Source organism: Myotis yumanensis, unplaced genomic scaffold (assembly GCF_028538775.1).
Source record: "Myotis yumanensis isolate MYYU_CA2020_CCGP unplaced genomic scaffold, mMyoYum1.0.hap1 SCAF_2, whole genome shotgun sequence".
Taxonomy (NCBI): domain Eukaryota; kingdom Metazoa; phylum Chordata; class Mammalia; order Chiroptera; family Vespertilionidae; genus Myotis; species Myotis yumanensis.
The window spans coordinates 42672744-42690953 of record NW_027223753.1 but is presented as its reverse complement, the minus strand read 5'-3'; positions in this window follow the sequence as shown (position 1 = coordinate 42690953).

Below are 18210 nucleotides of genomic sequence, written 5' to 3'. Positions count from 1 at the left end.
GTGCCTACTATGGATAAGGCAATAGGAAACTTACATTTATTACTTCAGTGCCTGGTATATAGCAGCTACTCAGTAAAAATAGTTTGAATAATGCAACATTTTCATCTGTTATTATACTCACAATCATCACTTATAGTGTGTCAACTTTTATTCATTCATTTAATAAATCTTTACTGATTGTTCTTGAGCTACTATGCCAAGCACTGGGGACATAATAATAAGTCAAAGACACGTAGTCCTTGCCTTATGTGGCTTATGATGAAAGACTCTCACTAACACATACAAAATGTTTATTGGGACATGTTATGAAGGAGAGATTTCCATCAGTTGAAGTGGATGGAGAGGGAATGTTAGGTAATAAGCAATTCCTAAGGAGTGACATTTGACCTGAGATCTAAAGAATGAGTATAAGCCATTAGGTGTCTTAGAAGGGACTCCTCAAAGTCAGGGCCAGAGGCACAGGATGCTACACTATATGGTAAGAGCTGGGGGAGTAGGACAGAGAAGAGGAGGAAGCCCAGCTATAGTGTGATCTCAGGCACAGCTGTGCAGAAAGTATCTTCAGCCAGAGAATTCAGGGGCTCTGGATTTTTAATTCTTGCCTCAGAGTTGTCCTGATCTATGAAAAGGTTGTGAATGTTTCGAAGTCTTACTTAGAGCCGTTGATTAAAGGCCCCTATGGGACGGGACTTAAACTCATAGGTACTTCCCGCCAGCAAAGCAGCCACAGTAACCAGAGGGCAATCCTCCACAAAGGAGCTGAAGGTGCTGTGTGGTGTGAAGCACATGGAAGGAGAAGGTGTGAAGCACACAGAAGGAGATGGTGTGAAGCTACTAGGAGATAAAGGTAAGCATTAGCATTGTCCTTTACACTAGATGAGGGCAAAGTGTTCCAATATATGCACAGCTCCTATGGTGGACTGGAACTTAGCCAGGATGAGGAACTGAAATAAATGCACAATCATTGGAGCCAGTCAAGACTACAAGGTAGATTGGGATGAAATGGAATGGGATGGTGTGGGATGGGATGGGATGGGATGGGATGGGGTGGGATGGGATGGGATGGGATGGGATGGGATGGGATGGGATGGGATAGGGTGGGGTGGAATGGGGTGGGGTGGGATGGGATGGGTGGGGTGGGTGGGATGGGATGGGGTGGGGTGGGTGGGATGGGATGGGATGGGGTGGGATGGGGTGGAATGGGGTGGGGTGGGATGGGATGGGTGGGATGGGATGGGATGGGATGGGGTGGAATGGGGTGGGATGGGATGGGATGGGATGGGATGGGATGGGATGGGATAGGGTGGAATGGGGAGGGGTGGGATAGGGTAGGGCTGGTAGGCAGGTGACATCAGGTCATAGATCAGGTTAAGGCCATGACTTTCATTCAAGACCAATGGGAGGACACTGAATAGTTTTGAGCAATGGAACAACACATTTGGATTTGCATTTAAAGGTTATTTTCCAGCTACTATGGTGAATGGATTGAAGAGATGCATATAAATAGACCCAGTGAGAAGGTAATCTAGAAAAAAAATGATGATGAAACACAATTAGGCAGTGGTCAAGAGAAGTAAGCAGATTGGAAAAAATTTAGGTGATAAAATTACTAGGGGTTTTTAATGGATTAGATGTGGGAGGGGGGCCCAGAGAGATATCAAGGTTTGTGGCTTGCTTGACTAAGTGGACAAAGAACTAGGTCTCCGGGCAGATCCACATATTACCCACTGACTATCTGCTTTACTTCTGACAAGAGATTACCTGCTCACTGGTAATATTTTAAGAACAAGGAGAGGAACCAGAAATCCAAAATCAGTTTCTAAACAGGGATTTGGCAGATCTAGACAATATTAAACAGTTACCTTGCTCCAGGGAAGGTGCATGCTAAGTAATTATTGAATAAATGGGCAAATAGAACCTGGGATCACCACCCTCAAGTAACTTAAACTAAATGAGAATGAACAGCCAGAGCTCATCTTTTCCAAGATTTGTCACACTGGTAATTATTTGATACATGTCTTTCCTTCTGTACAGTAAGGTTTGTGATGGCAAAGACCATATCTATGATTGTATTTCCATCACCTAGCCTAGGGCCTACTACATAATAGGGGAATGATGAATATTTGTAGTATGATTGATAGATGACTATGCCCACAATTCCCAAGTAGGTAGAATGTATTAAAAGTCATAAGAGGTGCAAAGAGGGACTTTAGGAAGGCAGAAATTGCATCTTATTTAAAGGAATCTGCAAAATACAAGAAAAAGAACATTCAAGCTTGACCTTAAAGAATAGATCAAATTTTTTAAAGTCTGAAAGGAAAATGGGAAAGTATCATTTCAGGGAAAAAAGGAAAAGAATGGTGGTACCCAATGTGCTTTTGTGAGTTTTGAGTTCTTGGCTCCTTTTAAAAAGTTAGTCCTAGTTAAAGGAAAGTTTAATTGTAGGGACCCACAGCTGGTGCCTTAAGTGCCAGATGCTGGTTTTGTTTTACAGTTCACTGTGGCGACACAGCTTAATTGTATATTTACAAGCAAATGCATGTTGTTTCATGAAAACTACTTGATAATTACACAGTGACTACTGGAACCCCTGATAATTACACACTTTCACTTCTTACTGCTACCAAGTTATCTCCTGATAGCTGAGTAATTAACTTGTCAACTGAGCAAATGGGGCTGGAGGGAGGTGCCTGAAAGGCTTGCTCCTTTCCTTACAGATGTCTGTGGGTTCAGTCTGCACTTGTTGAACTTGGTACCAAGTTCATATATTAAGCCTCTGTCAGTCACTTGGTACTTAACCTAGAGGCTAAAACATTTCTGTTTCCCTAAACTCCCTAAAACTCTTTGTACTTCTTATGACTGCTAATGCATTTTACCTTGCTGGGAATTGTGGGAGTATCCATTTGTGGATCCATCCATCTACCAATCCATTTATTCATCATGCCAGAAATATTTATTGAACCCCTCCTATGTGCCAGGCCCTGCCTGAGAGTCATTGTTGCTGCCTCTTAAACCAGTGTGGTATAGTCCAAAGAGCATGAATCAGGTTTCAAATATTGGAACTGTAACTCTTCAGGTCTGTGATGTTGTGCCAGTTTCCTAATCTATAAAATGGGCCTAATAATGCCTACAGGGTGGTCGTTAGGATGAGAGAGAATGAAAAGACTTGGCATAAAATAAGCACTCAAGAAACCTTAATGCCACTCTGTCCAATCACTGCCTGCCCCCACACCAGGCTCCAATTAGTCTCTTCCCCAAAATTGTTCCCAGAATCTCTACTTGGGATTGCTAAAATTACTGGATATGGGTGAAATCAAAATAACTACACTTAACCCTAATTCTTAAAACTCAGAGGTATTAACTAAATCAAAAGGTCCTTTTCTAAAATATATCAAAATTAATAATTTTGGTAATCAGTGGCCCAAACACCTGAAGTGGTAGAGATAAGTAAGATACAGAAGCCTTACTCCTTTACTGTTTTAATTAAACAAATGCCCAATTAAAAAAAAGGGGGGGGTGGTCATGATTCTACAAAGCATATCCATTTACTGGTAAAAGGTAGAATTCAGGAGTCCTGAGTGGTCCTGATCATTGGAAATTTTCATTGGCCTCACCTCCCCCTGCTTTACCACCCCTGTCACAACAGGTGTACAACCTTATAATACATCACCTGTGTGCTCTATTGTGTGCTCACCACGCAAAGCCTAGTCTCTTTGTCACCTTGTATGTGACCCCCTTTACCCTGTAATCTTTAACTCAAGTCATGAAACAAAAGTATCACTGACAATTACTGAGCCCATTCTCTGAAGTATATTAGTTTGAGTAATAGCTCATATTCCTTAGAGGTTTCTTTGTTCCTGGCCCTGTGCTTAGGGATTTATATATAGTGTGCTAATGCAATCTTTGATGTAATACAAATTTGAGTTTAGGTGTCTAGTCTCGTCCCAAATTTGCTCCTTACAATTCCCCACAGTATTACCAACTATCCTGGGAGCAAAATTGGTCCATTGCTTATTTGGGCCAAAACATAATAGAACTTTTACAGCTGGAATGGGAGGCAGTGAGGTACAATGGGAAAGGTTTGAGGCTTTGAAGATGAGAAAACTGGCTTCAGTTCAGTTCAGTTCAATTCAGTGCAACAGAGAGACACTGAACCTCTATGCCAGGAGTTTTAATAAACATGAACTCACTAGATGATCAACTCTGAGCTTGTGAGTAGGTAGACAAAGAAAAATGAAGACATAATACCTACTCTTAAGGAGCTTGTAAGTTATTGGGAAGAGGAGGTACATGAATAGACACTTACAAAATAAAGTGGGCAATATTAAATAGAGGTAAAGATAGTGATGTGAGAGCAGGGAGGGGAGAAACAGCACAATGAGGATGATTGTTGGCCGATCTTAAGAGATACAGAATAGAAGTCATTTCAGGCATTGAGAACACACAGTGAAGATACAGAGTAAGGACTTATGGTGGACATATGAAAAATTATAAAGTAAAAAGAGGTCATATTGACTGTGTGAGCCTGGGAAAATTCCTTTACCTTTCTGAGCCTTTTTTACCATAAAATGATTTCAAACAATGTCTATGTCACTGGCTGGTTGCAAAGATTAAAAATGAAAACCAATAAAGTATCCAGAGCAGAAATTTAAAGTAAGATAACACATAAAATACTTGTTCTTTGGGGTGTTAATAGATATTTTTATTTTAAGTTTCATGGTCAGTTATGATTTGGAAATAAGGAGTTGAACTAAGTACAAACTTTGAGCAGATTTGTTTAAAACTAGAGTTTTTAATATGCTACTTCTCATTGTACCCTTTAAGAGAGAGAATGCATTCCACTTTTCCCAAAACTTTTCTTTTCTAATTAAGCATCCCAAAAGACTCAGGTCCCATAATCACACTGAGAAATTTTTGCCAAGACTGGAAAAGCATATAGCAGTGGTTCTCAACTTTCCTAATGCCACGACCCTTTAATACAGTTCCTCATGTTGTGGTGACCCCCAACCATAAAATTACTTTTGTTGCTACTTCATAACTGTATTTTTGCTACTGTTATGAATTGTAATGTAAATGTCTGATATGTAGGATGTATTTTCATTGTTACAAATTGAACATAATTAAAGCATAGTGATTAATCACAAAAACAATATGTAATTATATGTGTTTTCCGATGGTCTTAGGCGACCCCTGTGAAAGGGTCATTTGACCCCCAAAGGGGTTGCGACCCACAGGTTGAGAACCGCTGGCATATAGGATGTCTGGCATAGCTCTAATCCATCTGATTTCTACCTTTAGGGAAACGGTGTTTCATTATTTTATCACTATATTTGAAGGTCAGGATTTTCTTTATTTCATGACAAATCATAGTCTGTATCACAATAACCCACAGTAATTAAGGGCTCTATGTCTGTAAAGTCATTGAAGAGCTTCCCTTCAAGCCTTAGAGCAGCTGGTGTGTGAGAAGGGCTGGACTTAATTCCCTGTCCTCTTCAGTATTTGGCCTACCATCTGGATCAGAACCCATTGCCTTATAAATAAGAAGACAGCTTGATGCGGTGGCTCTGAGCTCCACAGTGATGGGAAAAACCATTTAGATACTCTGGGCCTCCGTTTTCAATTCTGAAAAACAGGATATTGTGATGCATCATGTTGTAGCACGCCTTTAAGAGGCTGCAACAATACAGTCTCAAACCTCTGAATTTGGTGAGGCAAGAAGCCATGGCTTACAGTACAGAATTTCATAGTTCCACGTGGATTTCATATGCAGTGATACCCGGGCAGTAATATAACGGTTGCCAGAAAGAATGAATGAGCCAAGTGGAAATACAATAGTGTTTCCATCTAGCCACAGTAAGGGCTAGCAGTTACTAAGTGTTAAATCTGGTTGAAGGAGGACAGAGGGGCAGGGAAGACCAGGAAGAACGTTATTTGCTTACATGCAATTTGACCAATTCAGGAAACTTTCAAATCTCCCCCCAAAGTTCTTCCAAAACTACACCCCTATGTATCCAACTGTCCAGTAAGCATTGTCACCTACCGATCCAATAGACACCTCTACCTTAATGTGTTTAGAACAGCGCTTGTGTTTTTCCTCCTCTACATATCTGTGAAGCAAGGCAGTTTCAAGAGATCCCACTGTCTAGAGAAGCATCTTTCTGCAGGAGAATGTCAGAGTTGGTGCAAGCAATGCTGGAGCACAGGGTGCGTGAGCTCTGGTCCTGGGTGGTCTGTCTGGAGTGAGCATCTCAGAGTGCTGATTATCCCTAGATGAAAGTCATAGAACTGCCAGGCAGGAAAAGAGATGTTAGAATACAGATTCAGGAACTGTCTCATGTGATATATTAGGAGCACTGTGCTTCCTGTGCATGTAAACTGAGAGCCTGTCTCACACAAGCGCACTGCATAGCTCATCCCACTCCCTCCCTCTCTCTAATTCTTTCTCTCCCTCTTCTCTGCCCACCCCCCCCCCCGCCCCCGTCTCTCTCTCACATACACACCCTCTGCCTAGTTTCTGTGGACACTACAAAAATGTTCAAGATGTATTTTGCATTACCAAAGAGCTCTCCCCAGTTCACATTTTATCCATTATAGCCCTCATTTACTGAACACCTATTATGAGCTTTGGCTCTGCATCCCTAACCCAATTTAATTCTCACAACATTCCTCTGAAATTGGTATTATAAATTGCATTTGAAGATGAGGAAACGGAGGAACAGAAAGCTTCAAATTGTTTGTGGTCACACAGCTAGTAAGGGTACCAGTGTGGAGGCAAGAGTACCCAGATGCAAATCCAAATCTGCCATGCTCCAAAGCACAGGATTCGGCTAAGGGTGTTTCAGCAGGCTCTGTCCGTGTGGTGCTGGATAGACAATGCCATCAAGGCATCTTTCTGGTGAAAAAAAAATTAATTTTAAAAACCATGGATCCCGCCTGGACGATATGGCTCAGTTGGTAGGAATGTCATCCCAACCACGAAAGAAAGGGTCTTGGGTTCAATTCTCTGTCAGGGCACATACCCAGGTTTCGGGTTCAATCCCAGGTCAGGGGACATAGGGGAAGCAATTGATCAGTGTTTCTCTCTCTGTCTCTCCTCTTTCTCTATGTTTCTCTCTCTCTCATCAATTTTTAAAAAACTCCTATCCACAGGTGAAGATTTAAAAAAAAAAAAAATTACTGATCCCTCCATTGTCTTAAACTTAACACAGCAGCTGGGAAAGCACATATCAAAAAGAGTTCTTATCCCTTCTCTCACGCAGGGAAAAAAAAAATCAAATGAATGCTATTTCATCCTGGTTCACCGCAGAATTAGCTGTGCAAGGAAAGCAGGAAGCATTTTCTGCTGCCAAAGACAAGTTCCAGAGGCCTGGCTCCAGTGCAGCAACACTGACACCCGGTGGCCAAGTGAGCCCTCCCTGGGCCCGCCCTCAATCCTCTCCCGCAGCCTCAGGTGGGAGGCCCACCAGCCCTCTCAGGCTCTCAGAAGGGGGCGCTAACCACTGGGCACAGAACCAACCACTGGGTTAGGATAGCTGCTGGTAGAGACCATTTTGTTCTCATCAGAAGCAAATACTGCTGCAACCAACTACAAAGCTGGTTTGTGTCATGGGAGAACAAGAAATGTATCCATTTACATATTCTTTACCTTGCTCCAAATAAACTTGTAGGCAACTCAAAAAGATACATGCTCATTCAGGTAGGTTATCCATTTTATTTTTTTAATTTTTTTTTTTTAATTTATTTCAGAGAGAAAAGGAGAGGGAGAGAGAGATAGAAACATCAATGAGAGAGAATCATTGATCAACTGCCTCCTCCATGCCCTGCACTGGGGATCGAGTCCACAACATGGGTAAGTGCCCTGACCAGGAATCGAACCTTGACCTCCTGGTTCATAGGTCAATGCTCAACCACTGAGCCACACCAGCCAGGCAATTTTATAATTTGGTGGGCAAGATGAAACAAAGGTAGACAATGGTAGAAACCAAAGCACAAGGCCCAGAAATGAAATATATACAGCATGCACAACTAAAAAATGCCATCCCAGGACATGGAGCGGACGCACATTTGTCCCTGGAGCTTCTATAAGCCAATGGAAGGAAGCCTCACTGGTTACAGTCTATGAGATGAAATAAACCATAGTTCAAAGAGGAGCAGAACTAATACTAACAGCCAGGGAAAATGCCCTTTCCTGATGGCCTCACTGGGGCAATTCGTCAAGGTCATGAATAAGGTCAGTACACAGAGGTGCATCCTGGCCCAGATGATCTTTCTCTGTGGCTCAGCAACTCAGAAAATGCTATAACCCTCTCACGCATCCCTTCACTTTTGCATTCTTAAAATAGTACAAGGCTTTTCTGTCTTCATTATTGGTTTTGATTGTGCATGTGTGTTTAGAACACTTTGTTCTTCCCCTTTAAATGATTGCTGCCAATTAGTTTTGTTTGTCTAAAATGCAATAAGATTCCATTTTAAGGAGTCAATGTGGGGCTCTTACCGAGAAGCACAATAAATTAATCATTAAATCAATCCTATCGATTGGACCTTGCAAGGCATATAAAAATGCAGTGCAAGGAATATTTCCACCAAGGGGTAAGAAAGGACTTCAGCGTCTTAGGGGAAGGCAGGTCAGTATTCTCTGGTAGTACTGCCTCATTCCTTCCCTGAGATGTTAGCTTCATTTATCAACTCTAAAATAAATATGGAGACAATTTAATTTCAAACATCTACCCTAAATAAGAGCTTCCATTTATTAAGTACTCAACACTATGCTTAGTGCTTTGATACATTATCTCGCATATGTGAATTTCATCTGTGAGGAACGTATTTCTACATCCATTTTGTGGATGAGAATACTGAGGCTAATGGACACAGAAAAGTGTTCAATGTGACCCACCTAATGAGAAGTGATTTCAGGATTTGAACCCAGTTCTGAGTAAACCCAAAGCCCATGCTCTTCACAGAAAACTATACCTTAAGAATATAGAACACTTTCCTGCCTATTGCCTGGGCATGTTTGTGCTTCCTCACTTTGTGCCCACACAGGTACAGGGAAGTAGAATGTTGGGGCCAAGATTAGGTTTTATTTGGAGGAGAAAAAATCTTGGTTACCAACATGAGACAAGAAGCATATGCCCAGAATAAGTACTGAGACCCCAAACAGACCCCAATGTGAAGCCCTGAGAAGTGAGCTGGTGGAGATGAACACCAGGGGAGGTAGGAGGTAGGGGGGTTGTGGGGCACTGCTGTCCATATGAAGTGGCACAAAGACCTTATGGAAGTAACTGCCATGATTGGGGGATATACAGATGTACGTTTCAACATTCAAGTCCATATCATGCACCTTGAGCACATCATTTAAAATCTCTAAGCCTCAGTCTCCTCATCTATAAAATGGGAAAGTCATGCCTCCCTCAAAGTGTGGTTGTGAGGTTTAAATGTAACAATGTCTACATGTGAAGTGCTTAAGGGACCATTTGGTACAGAGCAGGTATGTCAAAAAGGGTGTTCATTTCTTCCCTCTCTAATCTCCCTTAGCAGAGTCTCTACTGGGGAACCTCTGAACTGGACTCCGTGGTACAGTGTTCTTATCCTTAACTCTCCCAGTAGTTCTAGTCAATTTATCTCTTCATACTCTAAGTAGCATGCCACCAATCCATTATGTGGCTCTACCCCTTTTACCCTCAACATCTCCCCTGGCCCACCACTCATGGGCCAGGTATGGAAAGGTAATCTGCTGGACAAGTGTGAGGAGGGGCGGCTGGTGACAGAGGTGTCTGCTTTGTTGCCTGACTCTGCTCCTTTTCATGGGAAAAAGCTATCTGGTCTTGGAGAGTGGCTTGATTCTCAATGAAGCAAAGACAGAAAGAAACCTATGCTAATCTCTCCTACCACCTTCTCTCCCACAAGCAGAACTCTCAGGCCAGAGGTAAGCTTCTTTTCAGGGTGATTCACTCAAAATGACTGATATGAAAAGTACTACTGCTTGATAAAATACTAGCCACAGAAAGAGAAAAACAAAGTGAAGAGTTTTGTTTTTTTTTTTTTTTGCTGGGCAAATGCTTTCAACATATTGCATTCCTGTTGGTCTGTTAAAAATAAAGGTGGCTATTTATTTACTCCACCACCCCTTGAAGAGGCCAGAACGGCAAGTAGAGGAAGAAAAGTCTCGATTACAGTTGTGGCAGCATTTAAAGTCTGAGTATTCAGCTGAGATTTGAGCTTGAAATTCTGGTACCAGATACAGTTTAGGATTCTAGGGAGGAACAGGAAATGGCCTAGCTCAGAGTATTCCTTTTCACTTCTTAAGACCATTTATTTTATGGTTCTGACTGCATGCCAAAGCCATTTGGAGTCTTCAAGAGTTTAAATAGCGATGTCCAATTAATAAGGCATAAAACCCTGCAGCTTCCTCAACCCCGTGCATTTAGCCAGCCCTTCTGTGTTCTGAATGTCTAATTGAGAGGAGACGCTTGCAGGCCTGTGTCTCTGCATCCGGGCTGAGGATGGGGGCAGTCGCAGTGGTTCCCACCATGACTTTGTGTGTTTGGAACCAACTGAGTAGTCATGTCAACATGAATTGCAGCTCCTCGTGGATATTGTGTCTATGTTTGGAAGAGGATGAAAGTTCTGGTAGTTTTATTCCTTTCTGAGACATTCTGAAACATATTAGCAGTGGATCTGTCTCCTGGCTATTTTGGACTACACACTCCCCACCTATTATTTTAATAATGAGGCATTCTGCTAAGGGATTAATGAGGTGGCACTGCGGTGTTCAGAGTGACAATTAAAGCTGTTGTGTGTGTGTGTGTTTTTCCCTGTGATGCATTTTATCTCTTTCAAAATGATTTTTTTTAAAAAGCTCATGTTTAGATTTTGGATTTCACCTTTACTTGAATGGGCTCAAACTGGAAAGTATATGGGAAACAACTTGGTTCCAGGAACATTTGATCATATTTAATGGGAGAGTCCATTAAATCTTTCCTCTTCTGTTCTTTCTTTAAACTAGTGTTAGGTTATAGCAGGTATTCTCTATCGAGTTTAGAAAGGATAAAAAGCTTTTTTTTCCTTTTTTTTTCTTTTTTCTTTATTTTTTTTTTTTTGTTTTTTGCCACAGCTTTCACTTTTGTTGGGAGGGGGGAAATGCAGAGAAAAGATCTACAATCTCTTCTCTTCATAATAAATAGACTAGACAAACTCTTCTGCTTTTAATAGCTGTTTCCTCATTAGCACAATGGGGAAAAAATTGTGTTCTATTATCCTTGAGAGGCAGGGCCAAGATTTCCCTCTAAAGACATTATCATATCAAACAACTGCTTTAAATGCAATGTGAAACACAGGCTTTATGGGAAACCTTTGGTTTCTCTCTCCTGCCAAAGGAGTTCTAAAAGATGAGCCCCTTTGCTTGGATGGCCCTGGAGTTCCTCTAATAGGTGTACCAGATGAAAGATGGCTAAAGACATCCCAGATGGGCGAGTTGGCTAATAGCAGCACCATAAATACCTGATAGATATACAAGCCACTTGGCATGAAATATGGTCTTTGCTCTGATTTACACTTTTAGTGCATATTTAAACGAATGCCACATTTTCTGGTGGGGGGAGGGCATTAACAAAAAAAATTAGATTTGTGGGGAGGGGGTAAAGAGAAGCTCTATTCCTTTATATATATTATTATGTTTCTCTTACTAGAGCGCCTTCTTTCTAAGGATATTCTCCCCCTTTTTTAATGGTGCCCCCCCCACACACACACACACACACACAAACAAAGAGGGAAAACTCCATTCTTGTAGATTGATTCTGAGAAATTTTGAGGGATGAAAAATCTGTGGTATTATGGAAATAGTTTTGACTTTTGAGTCTAGAGATAGGACTCTTTGTTTGTTTTTTTAATCCTCACTTAAAGATATTTTTCCATTGATTTTTAGAGAGAGAGAAAGACAAATATGTATGTGAGAGAAACACATCAATTGGTTGTCTCCTGTATGAGCCAGGGAGGAGCCTGCAACTGAGGTACATGCCCTTGACCGGAATCGAACCTGGGACCCTTCAGTCACAGGCCGATGCTCTACCCACTGAGCCAAACCAGCCAGGGCAGGACTCTTTCTTTTCATACAACTCTTTGCTTCCTTTTGTCACACTTTTGGCAACAGTGCTGTGTCCGGTACTTAGCAGGCTCTTAGTAAGTACATGTTGTTATTCTGAACCTCAGTTTTCTCATCTGCAAAATGGGAGTAAGTAATATCAATACCACAAAGATTCAGCTCACATTTAACAAGAACTTCTAGATGCCATATTCTTTGCTTAGTACTTGGTTCAAGCAACCTACCTGCACACATTTAAGATGAAAGGGAAATGAATAAAAATGCACCAACACATGAGGAGACCACATGATAGTGAAGTCAAGCAAACTTGAGTTCAAATCCCAACGCAGCCACTTGCTAGCTTGGTGACATTGGGGAAATTACTTAGCCCATCTTGGCTTCCAATTGTCAATTTCTAAAATGGAATATTAATAGTTTCTACCTCATAGGTTTATTGAAAAGATTAAATAAAATGATGCATTAAAACTCCTAAGAAATTGCCTGCATCTAAAAAGTACTCCATAAATCTCAATCAGCAACTTGGCTGGAATTAATGAAATCTGGTGCCTAAAATGAATTCTTCACTACATTGCCCTGATCAAACCATAGCTGGAATGATATCTTTGCTTTTGACATTACAATCTAAATAGATTCAGGTATATCCAAAAAAGAATCCCTGAGACAATTAATGGTTTTGAAATTATTTTATGTGGAAAATGTTTGAATAACCTAATATTTGGGTTTAAGGAGAAAAATCCATCACTATACATAAATTTGAGGAGGAATCCAAGTCCTGTGGATTTTTAAGGGCAAAACTGGCACCATCTGGTGGAGAGATAGACACTTCTTTTACTTAGAAGAGGACTTTCAGAGACTTAAGGCTTTCTGAAAATAGAATTTTCTGTTTCATATAGAAATTAATCTCCTGAAGGTAAGGTTAAGAGACTAGACTTCCTTTCTGTGTTGCAGGTCCAAGCCTAAGGTAGAAGACTGGACTTCCTTCAACCTTAAGTGTTTTGTGAGTCCACACAAGTATTAGCAGTCTGACTCTCCTCATCTATATATATATAAAAGCCTAAGCAACCATTATGATCAGACAGTAACTATGATGCACACTGACCACAGAGGGGCAGATGCTCAATGCAGGAGTTGCCCCTGGTGGTCAGTGTGCTCCCACAGCCAACCTCCCATGGCCAGCCAACCTCCCGCGGTCCCTCCCCTCAACCAGCCGGCCCCGATCAGGACTGGGCGAGATGACCCTGACCGGCCCCGATTGCCAGCCAGGCTGAGGGACTCCACCCATGCAAGAATTCATGCACCGGGCCTCTAGTGTTATATATTGAACGGCAAAAATCCAGAGAGATGCTGACTCTCCAGTTGCTTAGTGGTGTGAGTTAAAATTTCACCTAGCTAGTTCCACCCCAGTTATAAAAAGTTATCACTTTACTACGAGCTTCTCCAAGTGTCCTTCCTTGTGTATGAGGCCGAGCACTTCACATTTCCTTTTGATTCTGCTCCCTCCCATGATCTCTATGTTTAGATATTAGCTCCTTCCTTTCAACTTGTTGCCTCCTCTAAAAAGGAGCCAAACTGAAACCTAAAAGCATACTCTAAGCCAGTGGTTCTCAACCTTCCTAATGCCGCGACCCTTTAATACAGTTCCTCATGTTGTGGTGACCCCCAAGCATAAAATTATTTTCATTGCTACTTCCTAACTGTAATTTTGCTACTGTTATGAATCATAATGTAAATATCTGATATGCAGGATGTATTTTCATTGTTACAAATTGAACATAATTAAAGCATAGTGATTAATTACAAAAACAATATGTAATTATGTATGTGTTTTCCGATGGCCTTAGGTGACCCCTGTGAAAGGGTCGTTCGACCCCCAAAGGGGTCTCGACCCACAGGTTGAGAACCGCTGTTCTAAGCTCTCCTGTGTTCCTCCAACTCACACTTTATTTTCCCTCTTTCATCTCAATCATGTGCTCTTGCTGTCTCCAGTTACTCAACTCTCATCTACAATTCAATCCACCAACATCCCCAACATACAGCTGAAACAATTCCAGCAATAGTTTTTCAGGACTTTGATATTGTCCAACCCAACAGACATCTTTCAGAGGTCCTATTTACTCGAAGAGATGGTATTCAAAGTGAGCATTGGCTTGATATCAGAACAGAAGCTAATATCATCACCACTATCATCATGGGTGCCCCATAGTGTGAGCATGGAATACTGACGGTCCTAATGGTATGCGGTGGGTTAGCAAAAGTAGCTTTGAAACACATGATATGAATTTCAATTATCTTTCAATCCATTTGATTATACCAAAGAGGACAACATCAGTTTGGTGCTCTATATCTTTGGCACCTCTCTAACACTACACTAATCTTTATTTTTCACAAAGAAAGTATACATTAAGCAGCAGGCCTTCCAGATATGACTCTATTGCAAGACTTTTATAACACTATTTTATGTACTTATTTTTGTTATTACAATCATTTAAGGCACGTGAAATTGCTTTTCAGTTATGATGGCATTATACATTTTCTTCCTAAAATGCATTCATGTAAATAAAATGTAAGGAGGGTAATTGATTTATGGAAAAATGTTAAATAAAAGTATAAGTGCTATGCAGACATGGTGAAACCTGAAAGGGAAAACTAGTGAATAGAATTTGGAAAACCATAATTTGTTTGAAAACGTGGAATTTGGAGTCAGACAAAATTGGCTCAATAGCCAAGGCTTACTAAATAATGTAAGACAATTTACTTAAACTGTTTTGGTCTTAACATCTTCATTTGGAAAAATGAAGAACATAATAATCTCCTTAATAGGACTATGGAGAGGTATTAAAAGAGGAAATATTTTAAAAGTGCTGAGCACAACACAGTGCTTAGCACAAAGTAGTCACATCCTTCCCTTTCCTCCTGCTGACATTGCTCTCTGCTTCTAAGCTCCTCCTTCCAGGGTGTAACCTGTGGGCAGGCTTGTGTGTCTAATAGTCTCCAAGTTCTCTGCTAGTCAGTTACTCTGACAGGCTGGCCTGGGGCCTGCAATTCAGCTTCCAAGAGGGCGCAATGACTGCCTGCAGGTGGCAGGACCTCCCAGACACCTCCCACAGATATCTCCCTCCTCCTCTTTGTCAAGGAGTATGAGTTATTTGTTCCTCCTCTATGTGCAAGCAGCTAAGAATCTGCCCTTTAATTGGGACCCCTGTGAGGAGTCCAGGAGCCAAACCAGTGCAGTCAAGACAATGAGAACTGTTGATTTCTGGCTTCTTAAGGATTCTTCACCAGATTTAAAGCCAAACCCCATTGCAACCCTTACAAGCTTGGGAAAAACACTTAGTTTCTCTGTCTGAGCTACAATGTCCATATCTGCAAAATGGAATTATTAAGGGCCTTGTTTTAGAGTCATTGGGAAAATGTCAAGGCCTCTAGCACAGTGCCCAGCACCTGATATGAAAGCTGCTCCATCCTCTCCGCATTGCTACATTTATGAGCAGACCACTGTTTCAGAGCTGAAAAGAATCTGGAAATTATTAAATCTTTCTTTCATCAGAAGCAAGAATTTTCTATCATCAGAAGCAAGAATCTTCTCAAACTTTCCACTCTCCAGCTTGATGCTCCCCAGCTTGAGAGGTAGCCAGTTTCATTTTTTATAGATTACAGTTGTTTAAAATTCTATTCAAATGCTGAGTCTAAATTTGCCTTCATTTATCGTTGTTCTTTCTGGAGGAAGACTGGGTAAGTCTAAGATTTAATGATTTAGTCATTACTAGAGGCCTGGTACATGAGATTCATGCACTCAGCCCGGCCTGGACCCTCTCACAGTCTGGGAGCTCTCAGGGGATGTCTGGCTGCTGGCTTAGGCCCACTCCCCACACTGCCTGCTGCTGTTGAGGTGGAAAAGGCTCCTGCCACAGCCGCTGCGCTCGCCAGCGGTGAGCCGGGCTAATGGCTGAGTGGCGCTCCCCCTGTGGGAGTGCACTGACCACTAGGGAGCAGCTCCTGTGTTGAGCATCTGCCCCCTGGTGATCAGTGCGTGTCACAGCTAACAGTTGTTCCACCATTCAGTTGATTTGCATATTAGCCTTTTATTATATAGGACTAGAGGCCCGGTGCACAGATTTGTGCACTGGCGGGGTCCCTCGGCCTGGCCTGCGGGGATCAGGCCAAAACTCTCTGACATCCCCCGAGGGGTCCCAGATTGCAAGAGGATAGTTCTTGGGTGATGCACCCCAGAATCGGGCTCCCTCCTCTCTTGTTCTGGGTGCGTCACCCGAGAACCACAGCTGCCAAGTCACTGCAGCTCGGCAGCTCCTGCATTGAGTGTCTGCTCCCTGGTGGTCAGTGTGCATCATAACTACCAGTCAGATGGTCGAATGGTTGGCCAGTCGGCCAGTCGCTTAGGCTTTTATATATATATAGATTATTAATCTGTTTCCAGAAGGCCTCTGATCTGTAATTCCTCCAACATCTCTAGTTCCTTTGAATGATTTTCCCTCTGCCTTTGACTTCTCAGTACCAGATGAGTTTTCTTTAAGTTAGCCCCATGAGCCTCATTTATGGTCATTCTGATGCAGAAAGAAGGGGTATTATTTTAGGATTTCTATGCAGCAAATAAGAGTGGTTAAGAAGCTAGCATCTAAAGGAGAAGACAACACAAGTTTTCTTTAAAACCTAGAGAAAGATTGAGGGAGAAGGGAAGCCACATAGTGGTTTGGGGAACAACCACTACATAGAAGAATAAATTCAGAATAGCATGCCTGGCTGGAAATGAATAGGGAAAAATCATTTAAGGTAAGAGTTGGAAGAGTTGTTGAATTTCTATATCTTTTAAAATATATTTTTTGAACACTTCCAAGCTCATTCTATGAAGCCAGCATCACCCTAATACCAAAACCAGGTAAAGACAACACAATGAAAGAGAATTACAGGCCAATATCCCTCATGAACATAGATGCCAAAATCCTCAACAAAATCTTAGCAAATCGGATCCAGCAGTACATCAGAAAGATCATACACCATGACCAAGTAGGATTTATCCCAGGGATGCAAGGATGGTACAATATACGCAAATCAATAAACGTGATACATCACATAAACAAATTGAAAGAAAAAAACCACATGGTCATATCAATAGATGCAGAAAAAGCATTCGACAAAATCCAACACCCATTTTTGATTAAAACTCTCAGCATGGTGGGAGTAGAAGGATCATACCTCAACATAATAAAAGCCATATATGACAGGCCCACAGCCAACATCATACTCAATGGACAAAAACTAACACCATTTCCCCTAAGAACAGGAACAAGACAAGGATGCCCACTCTCACCACTCCTGTTCAACATAGTCCTGGAAGTATTAGCCATTGCAATTAGGCAAGAAGAAGAAATAAAAGGCATCCAAATTGGAAAAGAGGAAGTAAAACTGTCCTTATTTGCAGACGACATGATATTATACATAAAAAACCCTAGAGACTCCGTCAAAAAACTACTAGACTTAATACATGAATTTGGCAAAGTAGCAGGATACAAAATTAATGCCAAGAAATCTGAGGCATTTCTATACACCAATAGTGAACTTGCAGAAAGAGAGATTAGAAAAACAATCCCATTTACCATCGCACCAAAAAAATTAAGCTACCTAGGAATAAACTTAACTAAAGAGGTAAAAGACCTCTACTCAGAAAACTACAGGACATTGAAAAAAGAGATAGAGGAAGACATAAACAGATGGAAGAACATACCGTGTTCATGGATTGGTAGAATCAACATCATTAAAATGTCCATACTACCCAAAGCAATCTATAAATTCAACACACTTCCCATTAAAATACCAACGGCATACTTCACAGATCTAGAACGAACTCTCCAAAAATTCATCTGGAATAAAAAAAGACCCCGAATAGCTGCAGCAATCCTGAGAAAGAACAAAGTAGGTGGGATCTCAATACCAGATATCAAGCTGTATTACAAAGCCACTGTTCTCAAAACTGCCTGGTACTGGCACAAGAACAGACATATAGATCAATGGAATAGAATAGAGACCCCAGAAATCGGCCCGAACCAATATGCTCAATTAATATTTGACAAAGGAGGCAAGAACATACAATGGAG